Source organism: Euprymna scolopes, chromosome 19 (genome assembly GCF_053919585.1).
Source record: "Euprymna scolopes isolate OS-2025 chromosome 19, ASM5391958v1, whole genome shotgun sequence".
NCBI lineage: Eukaryota > Metazoa > Mollusca > Cephalopoda > Sepiida > Sepiolidae > Euprymna > Euprymna scolopes.
Window position 1 is genome coordinate 144,768,354 of NC_136500.1, and position 23,007 is coordinate 144,791,360.

At 33.1% G+C, this 23,007-nt stretch overlaps 1 long non-coding RNA gene across 1 annotated transcript; it reads left to right on the forward strand.

The window, feature by feature from the left end:
* Positions 1-463: 463 nt before the first annotated feature.
* On the forward strand, positions 464-16,886 carry LOC145240032 (uncharacterized). Its single transcript, XR_013862475.1, has 3 exons — positions 464-754; positions 4,004-4,106; positions 16,180-16,886. It is a non-coding gene; the product is annotated as an uncharacterized LOC145240032 (long non-coding RNA).
* The last annotated feature ends 6,121 nt before the right edge of the window (positions 16,887-23,007 follow it).

Sequence of the window (23,007 nt, forward strand, 5' to 3'; positions counted from 1 at the left end):
AAGAAATAATTATTGAAGAAATCCAAACATTGACAAAAATAATGTAAACTTTATATTCAAACAATTCAATACACTTAATCAATAAACGGACAAATACAAATGGCATCTTAACAAGTCTTAAACAATGACAAATATAATCTTAACGTGATAGAAAAAGCGGGGGCTGGGCATGAATCTCAAAGTGTAGTATCTGTTCCGGCAGATACTGCAATCAAAGACCATATGTGGGGGTAAACCCACATATAATACCATTGCTCTTGAGCAATCAGTCATTGATCACTGTAGGGGGGAACCCTTCATACCAATTGTCACTATTCAGTTCCCTCTCGGGGCGGGGGGGACTGGTCCCCTCCCCTTTACTCTCCACGTTAAAAAACGGCCTTGTTGTGCCCTTGTGCCTAATTTGCTGAGTGGGGAAGCAAATAATTACTAACTAATGAACGGACATTTTTTTATACGAGGAACGAAATAATGATTACACCGTGTTAGGATGACCTAAATTCATTATTCTTTAGCACTTTAAGTTTTCTTTAAATAATTTCACGTTTAAATCGTGCTTTTCACCTTTCCATTTTTATTCTTTTATATTTTCATGTATTTTATTTCTTACTGAATTACACACACACACACACACACACACACACACACACAAAGTTGTATCAGTTAAAAAAAAAAAAAAAACCCTATCATGCAAAACAAATATCTGTTTTGAACACAAAGAAAACGAATTCACCCCGTTCTTTTGGAGTGAAAGGTAAGTTATTATTTTTTTTCTTTTGTTATACAACTATAAAAATAATTATAACCAATTAGATGATCCGAGAACAATATTTACTGTAAAATTTGGTGCTTATGCATTTTTGCTACCACGCTATTTGTAAATAGTTTTTTCAGGTTAAATTCAAGTTTCACGATGTCTGTACTTAAGGTGAAAGCAAGAATATATACAAAACACCCTCCCCTCCCCATTTTATGAATGGCTTTCAAAATAATAACATTATTATTTTAGCACGGTACCAAAAAATACGTAAGTACCCAAACTCTTACTTTGTATTGTTCAATGTTTTTTTAATTTAAAATTATAAAATAAAACATTTAATCATTTTAAACTTCATCTTGCATTATTATTGTTTTTATTTATTAAACAACGTGATTACTTTAAATCAAATTTTAATCTCATCCTCACATGTGAAATAATAACATGATTAAAGTTTACCTACTTAAAGTTTGTGAAACAATTCTAATATACCCATAAACAAACTTCTGTTAACATTAAAGCGATGTACTGATGTCGAATGTAAAGAGTCACTTTTAATAATTACAGGGTATTTGTGCGATAGGGTCTGCCAAACGATTGTGAAAAATGGACTGCATGTTTCCGTGACGTCAGATTTGTGTTAACTATACGAGCTACACGGAAAAGCAGAAGCGACTTAATGATTTTTTAAAACCTTTGTTTATCTTCTTCAAACTGCAATTAATAATTAATCTTTGTCATAATTTTGTTAGGTTTTAAGATTTAAACAGTTTAATGATTAATAATATTATAAACATTTGTATATTAAATATGAAATACGGATTTACTGAATCTTCATTTGGTAACCTACGGGGTTCCATATTGTGTTTGTTAAAAAGAGATAAACAAAATATGAGGGGGGCTACAACATGCTTAATATTTGTGCAATAATATTTTCAAATTGGTTTTAATCTGGCGATAAAATAGCTGACAAGAGTCCTGTTTATATTAAAACTTAATATTTAAAACAGAATTTAAACACAATTAAAAATCTATGCTGTAACGGAACATTTTGAAATAATGAAATTTTAATCGTTTTAATCTTTTAAAAATTAATTAATGTTTACGAAGTTTATTTTTCTTGGCAATTCAACTGATTATAGTATATATTAATTCGAAAAAATGCTATTTAAAAAAAAAACATAATATTTAATTTATATCAATTTTTTAATTGCAACTTCAAGGTAAATTTTTGTTCAATATGTGCATTAAATTTTTTTAAAAATAAATATTTTTTATTTATTTGAACTCTTATGTTTCATAATAAATAGAAATTTCCATAGATTTAAATATATTTTGTTCGAATATCGAAAAAATAAATATGAGGGGGGACATGCACCAAAAAAAATATTTTCCCTCGTATATTTTAGGGAAACTGGATTTTATATGTAATTTCATTCTAAAATGGATAAGTATCAAAAATTTCACGAAAATCTGACCATTAGTTGATTTTTGATAGATTTATTAAATACGGGTATGTTTTCACGTTCGGAATGTCTACTATATGGGAACATTATTTTAAAGCGTCAATTATGTAAACACGATTTTCGTCTCACAATTTCATTATTTTCATTTGATGAAAAATTTTTTAAAAAATTATTACTGGTTTATTTTTCCCTTCTTCTTTTAAGTGGTACAAAAGTTATACTGATAATATTAATTTATAATAAAGTTATATTGTGTTACATATAGGGTGGGGTAATTCTGTGGTGAATTTTGGCAGTGGCTATTGTACAACTAAACGGCGAATCTGCCAGAAAGTTTTCAAACAAACAAAAGAATAAAGAACAAAATATATAGTTAATGTTTTTGTGTCATCTAGTTTTTAATTGATATATTAAAGAAAATTAAGCTTTTTTTTTACAAAAACAGATTTTTATGTTTTTCGTTCTTTCTTTTGGAGGGGTCTTACCCAATTATAGAACTTATACAGGTTTTAACAGGTGTTTCTGCAGTTTAATTCACCGTTTTTCCATAAGTAACGTGCTGACATTATCCAAACAGAAGAGTCGTTTAATATTTCACAAAAATTCTGTTTACATTTCGGATATTATCTAAACTTTGCATTTCGAATGTGTTTAATCTTCATTGTCTACTCTATGACATCTAAGAAAAATGCAATTTTACTTAATTTTCCGAAAAAGTTACTTTTATTTGCTCAATGAATTTTCGTAATTAAAAAAAAAATGACTCCTTTTGAAATTATACTTAATTACATAATGTTTTTATTTAAAACAACATATTTTTAAAACATTGATCCATCGACTCAATCTTAAACAAGCACCAAAAATCTCCTAAAATTATATATATAATCTGACATTTAGATTTTGTCAAAAATCCCTTTCTGACCACATTAACTATTATTTCACTGGAGAATTCCACTTGATTTTGGTACTTGTGCAAAATTTGGACCAGACGTAACTTACTAGCTGCTCAGCTTTACTCGGAACCTGACGTCAACAATCGCCAGCTTTCACCGAGCGTCACCGATTATCAAAGCGCTACTCAAGAAAAATAATGAAGAAAACATGTAAAAATAATAAAAATATAATAAAAATAAAAAAGAAACAAAAACCATAAAAGTTTCTGTTTTATTCTTGTAACGAATTTTTAAGTGAAAAAATAAAAAAGTACTTTTTTCAACCTTTTTTGTTTGTCAAACAAAACTGAACAAAATTAATAAGATAAGCAATTTTTGTATTTTTCATGTTTTTAGCAAAAGTTTAAACATAGAACACTTTTTTATGTTTCCATTCATTGTTTTTTGCACACACACCCCTTTATTTTTGTGACTAATGTAAAGTAAACTGTTTTTTTGTTTTTTTTTCATGAACAATTTTTGTTTCCTGTGGGACTGGACAGCCGTTTTATTTATTATTAATTTAAATTAAGACAGCCGGGATATTCTATTAGAATTAGATACTTTTCTACAGTTGCATCAGACAATGTCAAAGTGGGGAAAGAAGAAACAGCAAATGTGGAAGAAACTTTGCAACCCGGTTAAGCTTTCCAATGTATGATTTAAGATTGAGACAAAAGGATCATAATCAAATTTGTCTCTACATAAACCCGAAAAGATAACTGTCAAGAAGCTCCTGGCATCTGCAACTGGTGATCCAATATGGAGATATTCATCTTGTATAAAGTTGTTAGGAACTGACGTTTGAGATTGTGTTGTTTGCTTAATATAAATATTTTTTCTTCCAGTATTTTCCTTTGCTGTGCATTGATTGGCTGATCGGTGTCTTACATCAGATTACAATCAAACCCAAGTGCATGACATCATGTTCTGAGCAAAGCCAAGCAAAAGGTTAGTTACATCTGGTTCAAATTCTGCGCAAGTACCAAAAGATATATCACTATAGATTACAAATGTTGGTGTAATCTAAATTGTGCGTTTCGAGTGTGTTAACTTTTCATTGTCTACTTGATGCCATCTAAGAAAAATGCACTTCCACCCAATTTGTCAAAAAAGTTACTTTTATCTGTAAATAACTTTCTACTTGATGAATTATCATATTAAAAAAAAATATTACTACTTTCAAAAAATAGTTTTAAGGACGTAATAATTGTTTTGCTTAAAACGACATATATTTTTAAAAATTGATCCATCGATTCAAACTTAAACAAGTAGCAACAATTTCCTAAAATTATATTATATAATCTGACATTTAGATTTTGTTAAAAAATCCTTTTTCGTCCTCATTATCTACTATTTTGCTGGAAAATTCCGTTTTGTTTTTTGTTTTCTTCAATGTTTTAAATTTTAGAATGGGATCTCTTTCTTTTACAAAGTTTATATAAAGTGAACACATATTTATTAGCCATCACCAATTAGCAGAAACTTAGTGTAGATGTTGGTTTGATTTTGTTGTTTTTGTTTCACAGCATATCAACCCATTTCAGGTTACTTAATGCAGTATCCAGTGATTTTGAAGAACAATTTTTTAGTAGAATATATTTGGGGTTTTTGTTCAAGTCGGGTTCTATTTAACCCATACTTGGGACCCTGACAGGTACTACCACTCTAGGTCCGAGTGGACCTAGGAGCAATGGCAATTAAAGGGTGGCTCCACATTCCCCAAAGCCCGCAAGCTGGGGCCTCACCATCGGATATAGTTTAAGGTCATATTCAGGGCTACTTAATATAGAAAAAATAGTAAAACTTTGTAATCTAACCCAGTAGAGTTTACTACTTAAAAAATAAAAATACATAATAAAAATTGACTTCATTTTGACTACTACAGCCTAAAAAAATCCTCAAAAATAATAATAATAAACTTGTGAATATGGATTATCTCCTCTTTGATAACCCAAGCTGTATATTTCCGCTTGTCAATTAGACGAGTAATAAGATTCTTAATTGAATAAAAGATTACTAGACAGAATCTCTTGTGCTGTTTTCATTACAATTTATTCAATTAAGAATGAAACAATGTGTGTGACCAGAGCAACTTACCACAAATCATGGCATCGTCTCTGTTGGGACTCCATCAGACACTTTGGATTTGCTAACACCTAAGTGGCTGACAGATGAAGAACTAGCACTGCAAAAACGTGTTCATACAGAGACTAACTCTGATACAGAACAGCCTGCTCCTCTGAGAAGGAAACCTTTTGGAGCTAGGTATTTTAGAGCCAACAGATAGAGCCTCCCTATTTGAGTACTCGGACCTCGAATCATGGGTTGTCGAAGTAGCTACTGCGAGCTCATAGGGAGCCTGGACATTTAAGGGACTTTCTTCCTTATCAATGAGAAATTTGGTGGAAGAGAATGCTGTGAATATGGATTATCTCCTCTTTGATAATCCAAGCTATAAAAGCTGTACATTTCTGCTTGTCAAGTAGACTAATAGTAAGATTTTTAATTGAATAAAAGATTAATAGACGGAATCTCTTGTCCTGTTTTCATTAGAATATTTAAGATTTTATGGCGGGGAATCATTTTCCTATATAAATTTAATGTAAGATGAGCACCCACTTCATGGCCAGTTAACAGTTAATAATATCTGCATTTTTTTGTAGTTTACAATTTTTCTTGCAGGGGAAGAGAGAGGGGATCATATCGGTTTTTTGTTTTTATATTTTTTGGATGGGAATTAGATCCTATGTATAGTTAACTATTTTGTACTTTCACTTAACAATTTAATAAACTAAAGATACCATAAAATTCTTTGGGCATAATAAAACTTTGCAAAAGGTGTCATCGTGACATGTATTGGGTGGTTTTCTTACAATCATTTTGTTTTATTATCGATTTTAAATGATTATCGAGACTTCCTAGATGATTGTTTTATATCAGCCAATGTTTCTCATTCTAACCTAAGAACTGGTATGAATTTTTTTAAAGTAAATAAACACTTCAAAATAAGTTAAAACACAAACAAGCTTATCCAAGTAGGTAGAAGAGTTACTTACATTGCCTTTGGTAACAATCATTGGTTATATATTGATTTGTCACCACTTTTTTATTTTTGTCAAAAATGGCCATTTAATGTACTAAATTGTTAGGTGAAAGTACAAATTAGTTAGCAAAGACATCCTTCCTCGTGTAAAGAATGGCTTTCTAAATAATACCGTTATTATTAATGAGTGGGGATGTTTTTTTTTTAATTTAAAACAGAACAAAAAGTAGAATCTATGAATTTAAAATTGAAATTTAATCCCTTTTATTTTTATAGAATGTAAAGCAAAAAATAAATGCTATGGCATTTTTAAAATATCAAATATGAATTTAAATATTAGCATTTAAGAAAAGCTAAAACCAATATTTTTTTTGTTAATTAAATTAGTTGGTGAAAATGTAGAATAGTTGACAACACGTGGGTTCTTACTCCTCCTTAAGAAACATAAGAAAACCAAAACATATATTAGCCATCCCCCCCCCACTAATTGCTGCAAACATTGGAAACTGCGATCGATTAAATACCTGGTTGATTGCTAACTGGCCATGAAGTAGGTGCTCATTGGATGTTTAATTTATATAGGAAAGTGATCTTCAACTGTACAATAAAAAAATATTTTTTTTTAAATTCTTTCAATGCTTTTTTAACATTTAGGGGGTAAACAATGCTAGTTAGATCATAAAAATTGGTATTTCTAAAAATAGAATGGATGAGTAAAAAATGCCCCCCTTCTTCGAATGTAAAACAAAAAATAAATAGGGTGACACGTTTTTGAATATCAACATTTAAGAAAACCAACAACAATATTTTTACAGTATCTTTTGTTTATTAAATTAGTTGGTGAAAATACAGAATAGTTAACGTGTCCTTACCTTAAGAAACGTAAGAAAGCCAAAATCTATATTACCCCCCTCCCCACTAATTGCTGCAAAATTGGAAACTGTGATCAATTACATGCCTCAGTGACCGCTAACTGGCTATAGAGTTTTATGTTAAATTTATATAGGAAAGTGATTCCCTACTCTAAAATCTACAATATTTATTATTTTTAAAATTCTTTTAGTGCATATATTTTAAGAACTGTTGACATGTGAAAGACTCCAAAAAGTATATTTTGAACATTTAGGGGTAAACTATACTGGCCTAGATAGTAGAGATTTACTAAAATATTTTTGATTTTTATTTTAATTTTTGTGTAACAGAAACGTATTTTGTGTACATGGGAGGGGTGTATTTTAATGAACTATATTTATTTGGTCTGTTTTGGAACAACCGTTTCTTTTAATTTCCAAAATTTTAAACTTGTAGAACTCCATGTATATTATTATTTTTTTTTTATTTCGTAAATTTTCATGATGGTATCATTTGTTAAAAGGACGAACTGATTACTCTTTTTTAATTTCTAAAATTCTAAACTACTTGTATAACGACAGAGAATTGCAGCTTCATACTAAAAAATATATTCCGAAGTCAACAGTGAATTGCAAAAATCAGGTCTTAGCATATTTCACGCATACAAAAGTCTAGACCAACACTAACTTATTTAGAATGTGATTTCTCTCACTAAAACTTTGAATTTTATTTTAATTACAAATGTACTTCTTATTAGACAGATGATGCGGGGAGGTTCTCTCACGATTTCTCCATTGCTTATGACCTAACTCAGATTGTTCATGAACCCAATGGGGTTCCTGACACAGATTGTGAATATACAAGTCTCCTAGACCTTTTTCTCACAACTTGCCCTGAGCTATGTTAATCTTCTGTTCTGTCTCCACTGGGATCTTCCGACCAGTCGGTTGTCTCGGTTAAGATAAAAACAAAATGTAATAAGTCCTCTGATATACCTCGCCATCATACAGTATATCGATACTCTATGGCTGTCTGGAATAGCTTTCCTACATTTATTTCAAATCTACTTCTACATTCCATGTTTAAAAAAACGTCTCCATTGTATCAGACTAAACAGAATAGTTAATTGTATGGTATAGACCAGTTCACCACCTCCAAAAATTCCAGCAAAACCTAACAGCCAGTCATGGTTCTCTCCAGAATGTGCTGCTGCCATTCCGCACAAAAATCACTATTTCCATTGCTTCCAATGAGAGTAAAGCTGGCTTCAGGACTGCCAGCAACCACTGTAAAAGGGTAATAAAGAATGCAAGAGAGTTGTATGATCAATCCGTCAAGTCCAAAGTGGCTAAGCAGTGGCAAATAGTAAACATGGGCCTGCATAGAAGTATGTCCTTTATACCAACCATCATCAATGGATAATCTCATCAGCATCAAACAAAGACTATCTCTTTGCCAAAAACTTTGCAGCTAATTCTACCCTATGCAATCAGAGCTGCTAACTCCCTGTATTTCATCCTGTGTCTGAAAACACACTATGCGACATAAATTTATCTGTGTGTGATTTTTGCCAAGCTAATCAAAAACCACAATTCCAGTAAAAAGCAACTGGTCTTGACAGCATTCCTATTATAGTGCTCAAAAAGCTTTAAGCAGAACTAGCTCCCTTAGTTACAAAGCTGTTTAAACATTGTCTTGAGGAGAATTGCTTTGCAACACCCTGGAAAATTTCGTCAGTGTACTCCATATTGAAAAACTCAGCTGATCGGTCATCTCCCACTCAATACAGACAAATGATTCTGCTATGCATCATGAATGTTGCTGGAATCTGTGTTAAATAGAGAAGTAGTCAACCACCTCAGCAAAAATAACCTCCACAGTAACATGCAATATGGTTTCTGTTCTGCTAGATCAACAGCAGATGTGCTGAGAGTTATATCTCATAGTATTAACAAATCTCTTGACAGAGGTTTCCTTTCTAGGGCAACTGCTCATGACATATCAAAAGTCTTTGATAGGGTATGGCATAGGGGTCTACTCAACAAAATCCCCAGCTACGGTATAGTTGGAAATGTCTTTTAAATTATTAAATCAATTCTCTCTGATAGGGTCATAAGTGTAGTGGTTGATGGGCAGAAATCAGAAACTCACAGTATTAATGCTGAAGTCCCTCAGGGGCATATCCTGGGCTCTACTCTCTTCATGATCTGCATCAATGATCTCCCAAATCACATTCTAAGATCATTTGTGGACAGTTATGCTTACTACTATCTATAGCAACACTTTAAAGTCTGTAAACGACCAAGTTCTCTCTAATTCTCTCAGATTTTCATTACATGGTGCAATGGAGGAAGAGATGGCTGGTTAATTTTAATGCATTGAAAATCAAGCTTCTGTCTTTACATCATCAATGCTCTGATCCCCCATTTGTCATCAATTGGAGTAAATGGGTCTAGTCTTGGAGATAGACCACGTATATCAAGTCTGTTCTACCGTTCTATTAGATATCATCTACTTGTATAAAAACCAGGTACGTCCAAGGATGGAATATTGTTTGCCACATCTTGATGAGCCATTCCCTTAAGTAATCCGATTTATCCAATTCCCATTACTAATGATTACTACGGCATTTTTCCATTAGCATTAACTACTGTACACTCATTAACCCTGATCCTCGAGTGGCCTCCAGGTCTTGATAAGTGGTGACGCCTTCATAAAAAATAATAATGATTGAAATGCTTTATTTTTTACAAATCTTCAAAGCATATTTTTATCAAATCCCCGTCACATGTTATGAATCTCTTTCTAAATAATATTCTTTAGAAATGTATTTTAACAATTTGATAAACAGAAGATTAGTTAATACTGCCCTTGACTTGAACGTAACAGAACATGAGTTTCACTATTATTTATTACTGCTTATTTTAATAGCAAAATTCTTCAGCCGTTTGTTATTTATCATGTCTAGATACATTTAAACATTTGTAATTTAAGTGTTAAGAAACGATTTGTTTTTAGTTCAGGGAAGATAAAGCCAGAATGAGAAGGAGAGTGAAAAATGAAATATGGAGGATTATGCCTAAATCTTAGATATTAAATCGTGAATGAGATGGTTCTGCGCATCTTGATAAATCAAGTTCTCCCCTGAAACAACAGATGACTTTGTAATAGAATATAATAAAAACAATCACTATTCACCGCTGATGCTGAACACATTTGTGATATGATTTTTATCTTAGTTTTCATTCATAGCCGATAATTAATGTTGTGACTTCACTGAATAATGGGTATTTTGCACTGCTGTGAAAAAAAATTAATTTTCCCTTAAAATCCAATGACTGCTCAGTCGAGAAAAGGAAGCAATGTGCACCTACCTTAAGTTGGGGAAGAATTGCCTCCCTTCCGTGACATGACAGTCTGTTAACAATCTCTAGCCAGCAAAGCTGAGGTAATCAAAGAGTAATTTTCCGGCACCAGCCACAAATGCATCTAAAAAAACGTGACCACTGGAGAGAATCTCCTTTTAAATAACTGAACGGTCATGTGATTAACTGTCACCTGACCTGGAAAAAAACTTTAAAAAGGAAGAGAAGGCAAGGCAATCTCTTTTGGTTAGTAAGCAAGGTAAGTGCACACCGCTCTCCCTCTCTTCAGCAATCATTAACCGCCCCCCCCCCCTTTTTTCCACACTGCATGTGCTTTTTCTGTTTGGTGAACACCTGTCTTTAGAATCACTGCGCTCTGACCAAGCGTTTGTTTCTCCCCCACAGTTACAATTGATAAAAAATTCATTTAAATTGTTCTAATAAGTTTCAATTGTAATTACTTTTTAAATATCTCTTACATTGTCAAGAGTTATATTTTTAATTTATAAAATATATTTCTAATCACATATAATAGTACATGATTATTTCGTGTAGCAATTGGGTTTAATTGTTCTAATATATTTTGTGTACAATTACTTTTTCAAGTATCAATTAAATTGTCAAGGGTTATATTTTAATTTGAAAATGTATCTAATCCCGTATAATACTTTGTTTAGAGATTGGGTAATGTTTGACAAAAAATCTATTTGAATTGTTCTAATTGGCTTTAGTTTGCAATTAACTCATCAATAACGTGTGTTTTACGATGTTGTCTATTCTCTTCCTTTCTCGAGTATTTATGTATATATAAAAAGATTGGTCATACCACTGTTATAAACAGAACTGAGCGTATGGAAGCAAGAAATTGACAAACGAATGGGGTTAAGTTTAAACGTTTATTTAAGTTAACTGATCGTGAAAGATACTTCTGGCATGTCAGGATGTTGGTGATGGCGGCGGCGGCGGCTTCTTGTTGTTGATAGAGCGTTGTTCACAACACGGCTCACAGTATTTGGTGGCGACGGTGGCGGGGGCGATGATTACTTGTTGATAATGCGAGCGGATTGCGTTGCACACATTAGCCTCCTTTTTGTTGAGAAGATTAACGTTTTTATAATGGTGGCGCGGATGTAGTTGAAGACAAAAGGGCAAATTTAAAATTAGCTTGCATTTTGCTGTTTTAATTGTGTTTGTTTATTGTGTCTTGATGTGTTGTATATACCTATTTACTATGCCTCCGCACAGGACAGAGTTAGACACCAGGGTCGTTTTTTAACGTGGAGAAAAGGTACAAAAATAAAAAATTATCTCAGTCGTGAAGGACTGCTCATCCACCGAAAGAGAACAAGAAATGGAAGTGCAGCATCTGAAGAACAGATACTACACTTAAAGCTGAAAAAGTTGTGAATGTAACTTAGTTGATGTTGAATTGTTGCAATGTTTTGTGTAATATTTATTTGCATTAATATGGTATCTAAGTTGCGTTTACTGCGATGCTTGCTGTTTTAATTTTGGTTTTCTCTTTTGTTGTGCAGCCTTATCTAGCGATTTTCTTGGTTGAAGTGATGTGCGAGCTATTCTATTGATGTGTGTATGTGAGAGAATGGGCTTTGAAGTTGTTGTGTGTATTTATTGAGTTCATTTGTGTTGCATTGACAAACATCTTTATCTTAGCGTCGCCATTATTGACTGTCGCAGCCACTGCTGCTGCTTTCTGGATTAATCGTAAATATGAAGTGATATGCAATATAACACCACATGATAAAGTCTCTGAACTGCGCAGGGAGTTGTCCCCTTGTTGTCCTTGCTGGGACTTACCTGGATTGATCCCTTTGTGAGGCTGGAGCCAGAATCCCCTCGACATTGTGTGTGATACTGTGCGACGGCTGTTTCCCACTGACGTCACAATGTGGGGGCGGAAAAGCATTAGCAGAAAGGTGGGGAGGGCAGGGTGTGAGGCTATGCACTGAATATGTGCACGGTATACCCAGGCCGTGGCACTGTTCTTGTCCTGCACCTGATACATCATGTCTTTGAAATCGAAAAGATCCCTATCCAATGGAGATGGGATGATTGTTAAGTGGCTGATTGTGGCCGATGAAGTAGTACCTTGTCCCCTACTTTGAATCAGTTCATGTAAGAGGGCTGGTTTTTGTTGATCTCCATTTTGTGATCGGCCTCATCACTAGCCAGAATGACACGCTGGTGAACCTGTCTCAGTAGTGCATTAATTTGCATGCCGTATGCTTCTGGGTTATCGCTCCTAATTTCCTTTCTGTGAGGAGTCTGGATGCCCATGTTGGGGTGATGGCTTGAGATTGTGTAATGTGGGGAGACACCCATGGCTTTGTTGGACATGGCGTTCATGGACAAAATGACGGATTGAAGGATGTCCGTCCATTCGCAGTTTTTGTCCTCACATAACATGTAGAGAGCGTTTTTCATTGTTCGGTGCTGTCTTTCTATGTTCCCCGAGCTTTCTGGGCGCCATGGGCAATGGAGCTCCTGAGTGATGGACATCTGTTCGTAGAATTGTCAGTAGACTTCTCCTGTGAAGTACGTGCCACAGTCGGATGAAACTATGCGTGGTATCTCTCTGTGTCACAGGAAAAATTGATATAATCCACGGGCAGCATCGATAGTGTGGTCTCTTGCGCATGGTATGGTCGTGAAGTACCGACTGAAGCTGTCCAATATTGTGAGTATGTAGCGCTTTCCCTTAGTTGGGAATTGAGACAAAGTCTATGGACTAGGTCAAATGGTCTTTTGCCAAGTTTACAGTGGCCCATGTGCCAGCTAGTGCATCTACCATAGTTTCCCTTGCACTTTGCGCATGTCATGCTAGCGGTTTTCTTGGTTGAAGTGATGTGCGAGCTAATCTATTGATGTGTGCATGTGTTATATGGATTTAAAAGCTGAAAAAGTTGTGAATGTAACCTAGTTGGTGTTGAATTGTTGCAATGTTTTGTGTAATATTTATTTATTAATATGGTATTAATATTTATTTATGAATATGGTATTTGTATGTATTTATTAAGTTCATTTGTATTGCATCCACGAACGTCTTTTTCTTAGCGTCGTCATTATTGACTGTCACAGCCACTGCTGCTACTTTCTGGATTAATGGTAAATATGAAGGGATATGCGATATAACACCACATATTCATTTTTAAGTACAAAACTTAAATGGAAAGTTTTTTGTGTTCAATCAAGAAATGCAATGGTTACGATCCTCTAAGAAATAACTATATTTTTTAAATAGGAGAAAATAAATAATTATTTTTAAATTACAGCCTTATCATTTGATGTGCTTATCGTACATTTAAAATAATAGTTTTAATAAATATGAATTTGTTAATCGTATTTTCATAAAATGTTTAGTTACATTTTCGATCGGAAGCTCAGTACTGTAAAATGCTTAGTTAAACGACTCTGATTACAAATAATTCAACATTAAGCTACATTGGAGGTAAACGGATATTTCTCTTAAAAATCCCTTAACTTTGGGATAATAGGATTGAAAAATTGAGAAATAGTTGAAAATAAATAAATGTATGTGGCTCAAGGAAAGCAAATGCCAGCATTAATCCACATGAGTTAGTTGCATTGTCACAAAATGTTTGCATACAACCTATATAGTTTGGCTTTTTTATAGATATTTAGTTTTATTAATATTTAAAGATAATAACATTAAAACTTTGTTAAGTGAAACACCTGTGGTTGCAAAGAATTTTTACGCTCAGATGAAATAAGGATGAACAGAAATTTTTTTACCCCAAACAAGCCACAATGCAACTCAGACTAAATGGACTATATAAACCTAAAACTACAGGGATATCATATGATAAAACGGTTAGTTTAAATCTTAATTATCTGGCTACAGTAATTTAAATATTTTATCAAATTTAAAGATTACACATTTCATATGTTGATAAGTTGAACGCCTGTTATAAAATATTTTTATGTTCAATAAACTGAACAGATAATTAAATTAAGACGTTTTTACTCTTTTACGAGACATATTACAGCCTGGATGTAAGGGACTACTATTTGGGATTATTACAAACGGAGAGTAACGAGATGTCTGTTCACATTACATTTAAAATAATACATTTAAGTACACTCAGGGAATTTCAGAGTCTAGCAGATTAAGGAAAAGGACTATTACAGTAAAAGGGTTTTCAGCATATAGTAACAGGGAAGTAGTAAGAGTTTGCTGATTCTTGAGTTAATTTAAAATATTAGGTCGAGGAGGTACAATTTCTATAAGTTTATCACAGCACATTCAATTAAATTACTTGTAAAACAGGCAGTTGGACAAAGAGTGTAGGGGCGAAAAATATTAGATTTGAGATTTTTTTTGAACCGTGTCTAAGATGATATGATAGTTGCAGCCAATTTTATTTTGCAACAATACTCAATGCATATGCAAATGAAGACGTCCAGTTCAAAGTAATTTTCTGTAGAAAACATCAGTTTAATATAAAAGAAAACCCACCTTCTTTGAAGAATTCTTTCTAATGCTCTGAAATTATTGTCTAATGTATTTGACTATTAGTAAAGTAAAATTTGTTCCTACCGATATTTAAAGATAGATGAAACATTAACACAAATCATTTTATATTCAGATGAATTAGAGATGAGTGGACATATTCCATTAAACATAATTGGATTGATAAGAAAAAAGCCAAAAATTATGAATAAATAAAAATGTATAGAATATCAATGTAACGTTTTCAACAAATTTGTGTCTTTCGAACAAAAGAAAACATAAATATTTTTGATAATTTTACATATTCATATATCAATTATATATGCTTGGATAATGCATAAATGTGTATGCAAGAAATGCTTTTTGATGGACTCGTTGTAATTTATTCTCCTTGTGACATTAAGATACATATATATATATATCCTATACCTCTATAAGGCCACCATTCGCCCATGTATGGAGTACTGTTGTCACATCTGGGCTGGTGCATCTGCTGCTTGTCTCTCGCTCCTGGACAGGATTCAAAAGATAGTCACCAACCTGATAGGTCCTGAACTGTCATCTAGGCTTCAGCCTCTGTCCCATCGATGAGATGTTGCATCCCTCTGCCTGTTCTACAAATACTTTAATGGTGAGTGCTCTGATGAACTGCAAACACTTGTACCTCCCGACGTAACTACCCCCGACAAACCCGACAAGCTACTAAGTCTCATCCCTTTACAGTAGAGATCCCTAGGTGCAAGAAAGCCTTTTACTCCAATAGTTTCTTCCCCAGAACTGCGGGTCTTCGGAACACCCTTCCGAGATTCTGCTTTCCCAACTGCACTGATATGTAGAAGTTCAAGTGTAATGTTAACAAACATCTTTCTACTCATCTCCCTTCATAATGACCCCGCTAATTAAGTCCCTGATAGTAGCCCACTGCTTCAAAGTGGCACTGTGCCTTGTTTGGGGTGAAAATTGAATAATAAAAAAAAATAGATGTAGTATTGCATATATAATTATAAATCTTACCGCAATGAAAATCATAAAGACAATGCTAGATATAACTTAATCTAGATTGTAACTCAAACAAAATCTGTATCAACTGGCTATGTGTCAGGTTAGAAAACATTTGGTTATATTTGTAATGTGTCTCATACTATATTTTGAATTACATTAAGCTAATGATTGTGGGTTTAATCCAGTAATATTGACAACAATAAACAAACAGAATACTAATATATGAATGCAAAGACTAAAAATATTGAATTTTGTTATTTTTTGCAGATGTTCCTGATTTAATGCCCGGATTGAATTTCAATGGAGTATCATTTTCTTGAAACATTATCCAATAAACAGATAATACCTTATTTGGAAGATTACAGTCACATTATACTGACACTACTATGGTGAAAACATAACACATCTTGAATGCAATATTATTTTTGAGGAAATATGTGCTTAACGTTTAAATAATTTAAAAGAAATTAGAGACCGAATAACAAATTGCAGAAAAGTATTCAAACTACAATATTTTATTCACTGAAGCCTATTACACAAAAATAACAAATGATAATTTCTGAATTCTTGTAAAGTAGCTTGCATTTCTTGTTGCATAAAATCAAATTTGCTTCAACGTATATGAATTAGAAATAAAAATCCCAAGGAAATGACCATATTATTTATAACTATGTTAATAATATTAGCCAACGATTAGTTCTATTAAAATATTTGCATTTTAAAGAAATCTCTCAGTTGGAAGATATAAGGCAGCAGATAAATGTTTGGCACATGCTAGGATGTGCAAGCCTTATCTTGCAGAAAATTAAAATAAAATTGACAAAAGGAAAAGCAATGTTCCTGTAAAGTGTATGGATATTATCGGCTTAAAAAATAAAGTGAGACATGAGAACTCACACGAAGGAAATAGCTTGTGAACTATGTCGATATTTGGTTCCACAAAAATCAGATTTAGTGAAACGTGAAAACTCACACTGGGGAAAAGCCACATTCTTGTGAAGTGAAAAATATTCGTGTTTGATATATTAGATTTGGGTAGACATGAGAATGAACGTTGGACAAAAGCTCCATTCTTGTGAAGCGTGTACATATTCTAGTTGTAAAACATCAAATTTACTGAGACATATGAAAACTCACACTGGGGAAAAACCATATTCTTGTAAAGTGTGTGGATATTCTTGTTCTCAAAAAGCAAGTTTAGTGACACATATTAGAACTCACACTGGGGATAAGCCACATTCCTGTGAAGTATGTGGAAGGTCTTATTCTCGAAAGTCACACTTAGTGGAACATATACGGACTCACAGTGGGGAAAAGCCATATTCTTGTAAAATATGTGGATATTCTTGTTCTCGAAAGTCATACTTAGTGGAGCATATACGAACTCACACTGGGGAAAAGCCATATTCTTGTGAACTATGTGAATATACTTGTTCTCGAAAGTTAGACTTAGTAATACATATAAGAACTCACACTGGGGAAAAGCCACATTTTTGTGAAGTATGTGGATATTCTTTTTCTACAAAATCAACATTAGTAACACATATGAGAACTCACACCGGGGAAAAACCACATTGTTGTGATATGTGTGAATATTCTTGTTCTCAAACATTTGATTTAGTGAGACATATGAGAACTCACACAGGAGAAAAGCCATATTCTTGTGATTTCTGTGGATATTCTAGTTCCGAAAAATCAAATTTAGTGAAACATAGAAGAACTCACACTGGGGAAAAGCCATATGCTTGCACAATATGTGAATATTCTTGTTATCGTAAATCAAGATTACTGATACATGTGAAAAAACACACAATTCGTAAAAAAACATAGTCTTGCAAAATATATGTATTTTAAGATGTCCCATCTTTTATATGAGAAATACAAACTGGAACAAAAAGATGAGATAATATAAAAGGAAAAACATTGAATATATCAATTTGTGACGAAAACTGAAATGGTTGATCCAGAAATGACGCCTGCTAATGTTGAATTGATTTCAAGAATGACGAAATCGTTGCATTGACAACCTACTAGCAAGTATAGTTATTGTTTCATCAATCTGTTGATTAGTAAGGAGGCTTCATAAGCATGGCTAATAAACGTTATACAATCCTCACATGCAATCCTTATAACAGTCATACACTCTGCTAAAGCACAGACTGACGAATGTAAAAGCTTTTCACTCACCTGGTTACACAAATATTCAATGAACAACTATGTCTGGAATGTCACTTAAGAAAGAACAAACAGGATGCTGGAGGAAGTGTTTTTGCACCAATAACTAATTGTTTATTACCATGATAATCATCTTATTTTGGCTTTGATTGATTAGCAATCAACAAAAATCAAAAATCTAAGTTGATCGCACATATAACTCATAAAGTTATATTAAAAGATGCTGGTACAGAGTATGGGAAAAACACTCTATGAGTTATGAAAACAAGTGTGAAGTAACGTCCAGAATGTAAAAGAATGATCGATTCTAGAATTGCAAAATTCCAGCATATGATGTATGTAACAATTTTCAATCTGAAGAAACAAATCTCACTCCATAGCAAATAAAGGTTTCACCAGACTATTGATTGCTAAGGAAGCCACAGATAATAAAATGTGATATAATTTTTTTTTTTTTTTTACACAGTGATCACCACTTATCAAGGCCCGGAAGCCACTCAGGGATAAGGGTTATTGCAAGTACATTAAGTTAGTGAGGAGATTTGCTGAAGTGTTTACTTAAGGGGGCGGTTCATTAGGAATTTGTTAACATTGGACTTGAAGACATCCAAGTTGTAGTCCGGAGGGAAGCAGGCAGACAGAACAGAGTTCCACAAGCGTGCAGTTCTAAGAAAGAAGCTTTGTTCATGGAATCCGCGTTTTGATTTAGGCACAGATAAAGAGTGGGGGAAATTTTTCACAGTGGATTCAGCTAGACGGGTGTTTTTCGTGAAAGATTGGCGAGGGGGGGCCAGAGATTGGAGTTCAGACGAGCATCTGGCATGGAAATAACGATAAAACAAGGACAGGCTCGCAACGTCTCTTCTGTGGGAGAGAGGTTGCATGGTAGAGAAAAGGGCATCCCCCACTAAGCCACGAAGTCTATTTTGTACTCTGTCAAGGCAGGATAGGCTGTTTTTAGCAGCTCCTGCCCAGATAAGGCAACAGTATTCCATCCTTGGACGTACTTGGCTTTTATATAGATAGAGAATTGCATCAGTAGTGAGATATCTTCTGGAGCGGTAGAAGGATCCCACCATCTTTCCAGCGACCTTGGCAACAGACTTGATGTACGTGTTCCATTTCAGATCAGGAGTAAAGGTCAAACTCAGAAGCTTGTCAAAACACGGAGCCTCACCCAGACGAGAGCCATCCATCACAATTGATGCCAGCTGGGGATCAGAGCGTTGATGATGTAAGGATAGGAGTTTGGTTTTGGATGCATTAAAGGTAACCAGCCACATCTTCCCCCACTGAACCACGCGCTCGAGATCAGAGGAGAGAGAATCAGAGAGAACTTTGTCATTTACAGCCTTTGATGTGTTGCCGTAGACGTTGTGTCATCAGCATAGATGTCAACGAATGATTTAAGTATGTGTTTATAGTCACAATAATAAATCTACTGTCTCACTACTATTGCAACTTGTAACTCCCAGGTTTCCGACATGAAACAAGATAACACTGTTTAGAGTCAAAGTTGGCCTGCAGACCTGAAAGGAAATATTGTCTCTGCAATTTGCGAAAACAGATGGACTTACTAGAGAACTAGAGACGATGTTGGTCGATCATACTAACAAAACTGGCCGTGTTGTATACAGCATCTATGAGCAATTCTCATCTGGGGGATACTTCTAAAGAAAAATAAATTCTAAAAAAACACAAATGCAGAAAGAAGATCGAAAGTCAGTTTTTACATTGCACAAAACAACCCTTAGTATCAACATCTGAGAAAAGGTTAGATGTGACTGGCGAGCAGACGTGAAAGTAGATTTTGTCTCTGCAATTTGTGAAAGCAGATTGACTTACTAGAGACAATGTCAATCGATCATACAAAACAGAAAAGAAAACATTATACATACATCAATTTGTTTATTAAAGACAATGTTAGTCTAAAAATCAAAAAAAGGACGTACATACACTAAAAACACATTTGCATGAACAAAGTTACATAGACGCAGTATAAGCTGACATGTATATGTGCACGTTAATTAAACCTCAACATGTGCTCTTCCCTGGTCTGGTTTTATACATAATCCATGAATAATGTTCATTTGGAGAGTACTTAAAAAAAAATAAATAAATGCAGAAGGAAGTGTGAAAAAAAAAATAAATGCAGAAAGTGTGTTGGGATGAAAAAAACATTTGTTGATCAACAAGATTGTTATTGTAGAAATCGACAAAGAGATCTCAGCCTTGCTTGAATTGTTTACCAAAACATTTTTACATTGAACAATAACGATCCTTAGTATTAACATCTGAAAAGGAATCTTCCAAATCGAAAGCTTATTTCTAGTAGACTTAATCCTGGCAATAAATCTGCAACTGAATACATGCTTATAATCTGAATCAATAGATCTGCTACTTAATAATACTGAATATATTGAATAAACACTTTAGTTCTTATAACTTTACCACAGAAAAGATCTTCAACAGAATCAAAACAAAACAGTCAATCACCTGCTCTTACGTTTTACTATGTATTATTTTCTCGAATTATAAAAAAACATTCTGACTACTCGTTTTGAAATTCCAAATGTATAGGACGTTTGATTTTGAGTAGAATTTTTAACTTCTGATATTCGATTGCCATCAAGAATAGATCCAAATAAAAGATCTCCGCATTTAGAGTAGTATTTACTTTTTAACATCATCTTAGAGCCAATACTGTTAATATAAACTGCAAAAAAAAACTTTTCATCGATTAGCTCAAAATTCAGATCAGTTTAGATGCGAAATATTCAAATTAACATGAAATTAATTTTGAATCGAGCATTTATAAACTGGCAGGACGACAAGAACAATTAGATCTCACAAATTTAAGTATTGCTTTGACTGATAACCAAAACGCGTATGATAATGTGCCCTACTCGTGTCTGCTATGATGCTATGAATTATCAAAAGCATATAATAATGCATCCCACTTGAATCTACATTATGTTATTAAACAACATCTATTGTCCGTGATGTCAGCATTGTAAAAGCAAAGAATGCATCTAGTGTGGATAAATTAAATAAACTCTAGAACCAAAATGAGTGAGACACTTAAAGGTACTGTCCATCAAGTACACCCATGCTCTGCTCTAGCTTATATGAATAATTCACATGGAAAGTTATAGAAAAAAGCAAGGAAATCTAAGAATTACCTGGATTGGTTACCAAAACGATTATCATAATGTGTACCACTCCTATCTACTACAATTCCTTGAATTATAAATCATGTAATCAAGACAACCTGTTTATATAAAGATATGCCAAAACATTGTTATTAAATATCATTTTAACTATAACAATATTTGAAAAATGTCAACATACAGAAAAGAATTTATCAAGTAAACATTCCATTTCCGTTTATAATAAACAACATGTTTTTATGTGTTTATTTTTCCTGGCAAAGAATCTGCTGTTTAAGAAATGATTAATAAATTGAAGACTGAACAGTTAATCACCTGTTCTTTTGAAATAAGAATATTACAACCCTTGAGCACTGGATAATAAGAGCTAATGTTCAGGGGGATATAAAGAGTGCCTTCAATTTCATTTACTAACATAAAATATAATGTTACTCTGTATTTAATATGATGAAAATGTATTTCGGGCTTAAAAGATCACTCAGATATGAACTTATCTTATAGCGAATAAAGTGCTATATATCTTTGAATGACTTGAAAACAAAATAAACTTGCAAAAAAGTAATATAGATGTTGTGGTAGGGGTATAATAAAAATATTAAGACTTAGACAGAATCTTTGCAAAACCAAGTTGTAGAAAAACTTTTTAAAGATAAACTATATTATATGTTGTGGTAGGGGCATAATAAAAAATATTAAAACTTAGACAGAAAAACTTTTGGAAGATAAACTATATTATATGTTGTGGTAGGTGCATAATAAAAAAATATTAAAACTTAGACAGAAAAACTTTTTCTGGAGATATATATATAATTTTTTAATTTTAAAATAAGCTAAAATATTTCACTTTTAATAGCCAATCGAATTGTGTTACTTAAATATGACATTTATTTTTTTTAAATTCTTTTACAAGAATTCTTTTTATATATATTTCAATATCGTTACATTTTTGTCATTTTATTTATAAAATTACGCAGGAGTGATTCAATAAAAAAAATCTGAACCGCTAAAAATCATTTTTTTAAAAATTCCTGTATTTAATAAAAATTATTTAATAAAAAAAATATTGTTTTCTAATTTTGTCAATTTCAATATTTCATTTTATTTATAAAATGAGGCCAATTTCACAATCCAATCAAGTGGCATTCTTACTACCGGTGTAGCACGACTTATGTCCAATTTGTTGGAATTTTTTGTACCAATAATAGTGCATCCCCCTGTTTACATTTATTATTTATATTCTGGTTCTTATATTTGATTTTTTTGTATTTCGTATCCTTTATCATTCTTAGTTTCGTATATTTTGGGTTTGTACGAAACTCCCTTTAATTTAAAGAAAAGGGAAATGCTAGCTCCTTGATGACGTCACAAGCCCAGCGCGAATTTCGGTCTCTTTTTGGTTCCAGTAACTGGAGAGTGGACGCTGATTCATTGCCCGGCGCAAACAAGGAATTTTAGAGCCTCCTTCAAAGAAGAGAATCCGGCAAGAATACCCCAGCCATGCGACGAGGCATGCTTCTGAAAACTATCTATGTGGCTACGGTCTGCACATATTTGGAAGGGGTGTAATTTTTAAAAATGTCTTTATTTTATGTGGCTACGGTTTGCACGTAAATGGAAGGAGAAAAATTTCTAAAAGGACTTTAAACGAGAAATAAAGAAAAAGGCACGTGCCTGACTGGCTTTCAATTTGTGAGTACATTCCTAAAATTTATTACATATGAGAGTGTGATTAGGAACTATTATTTTGAAT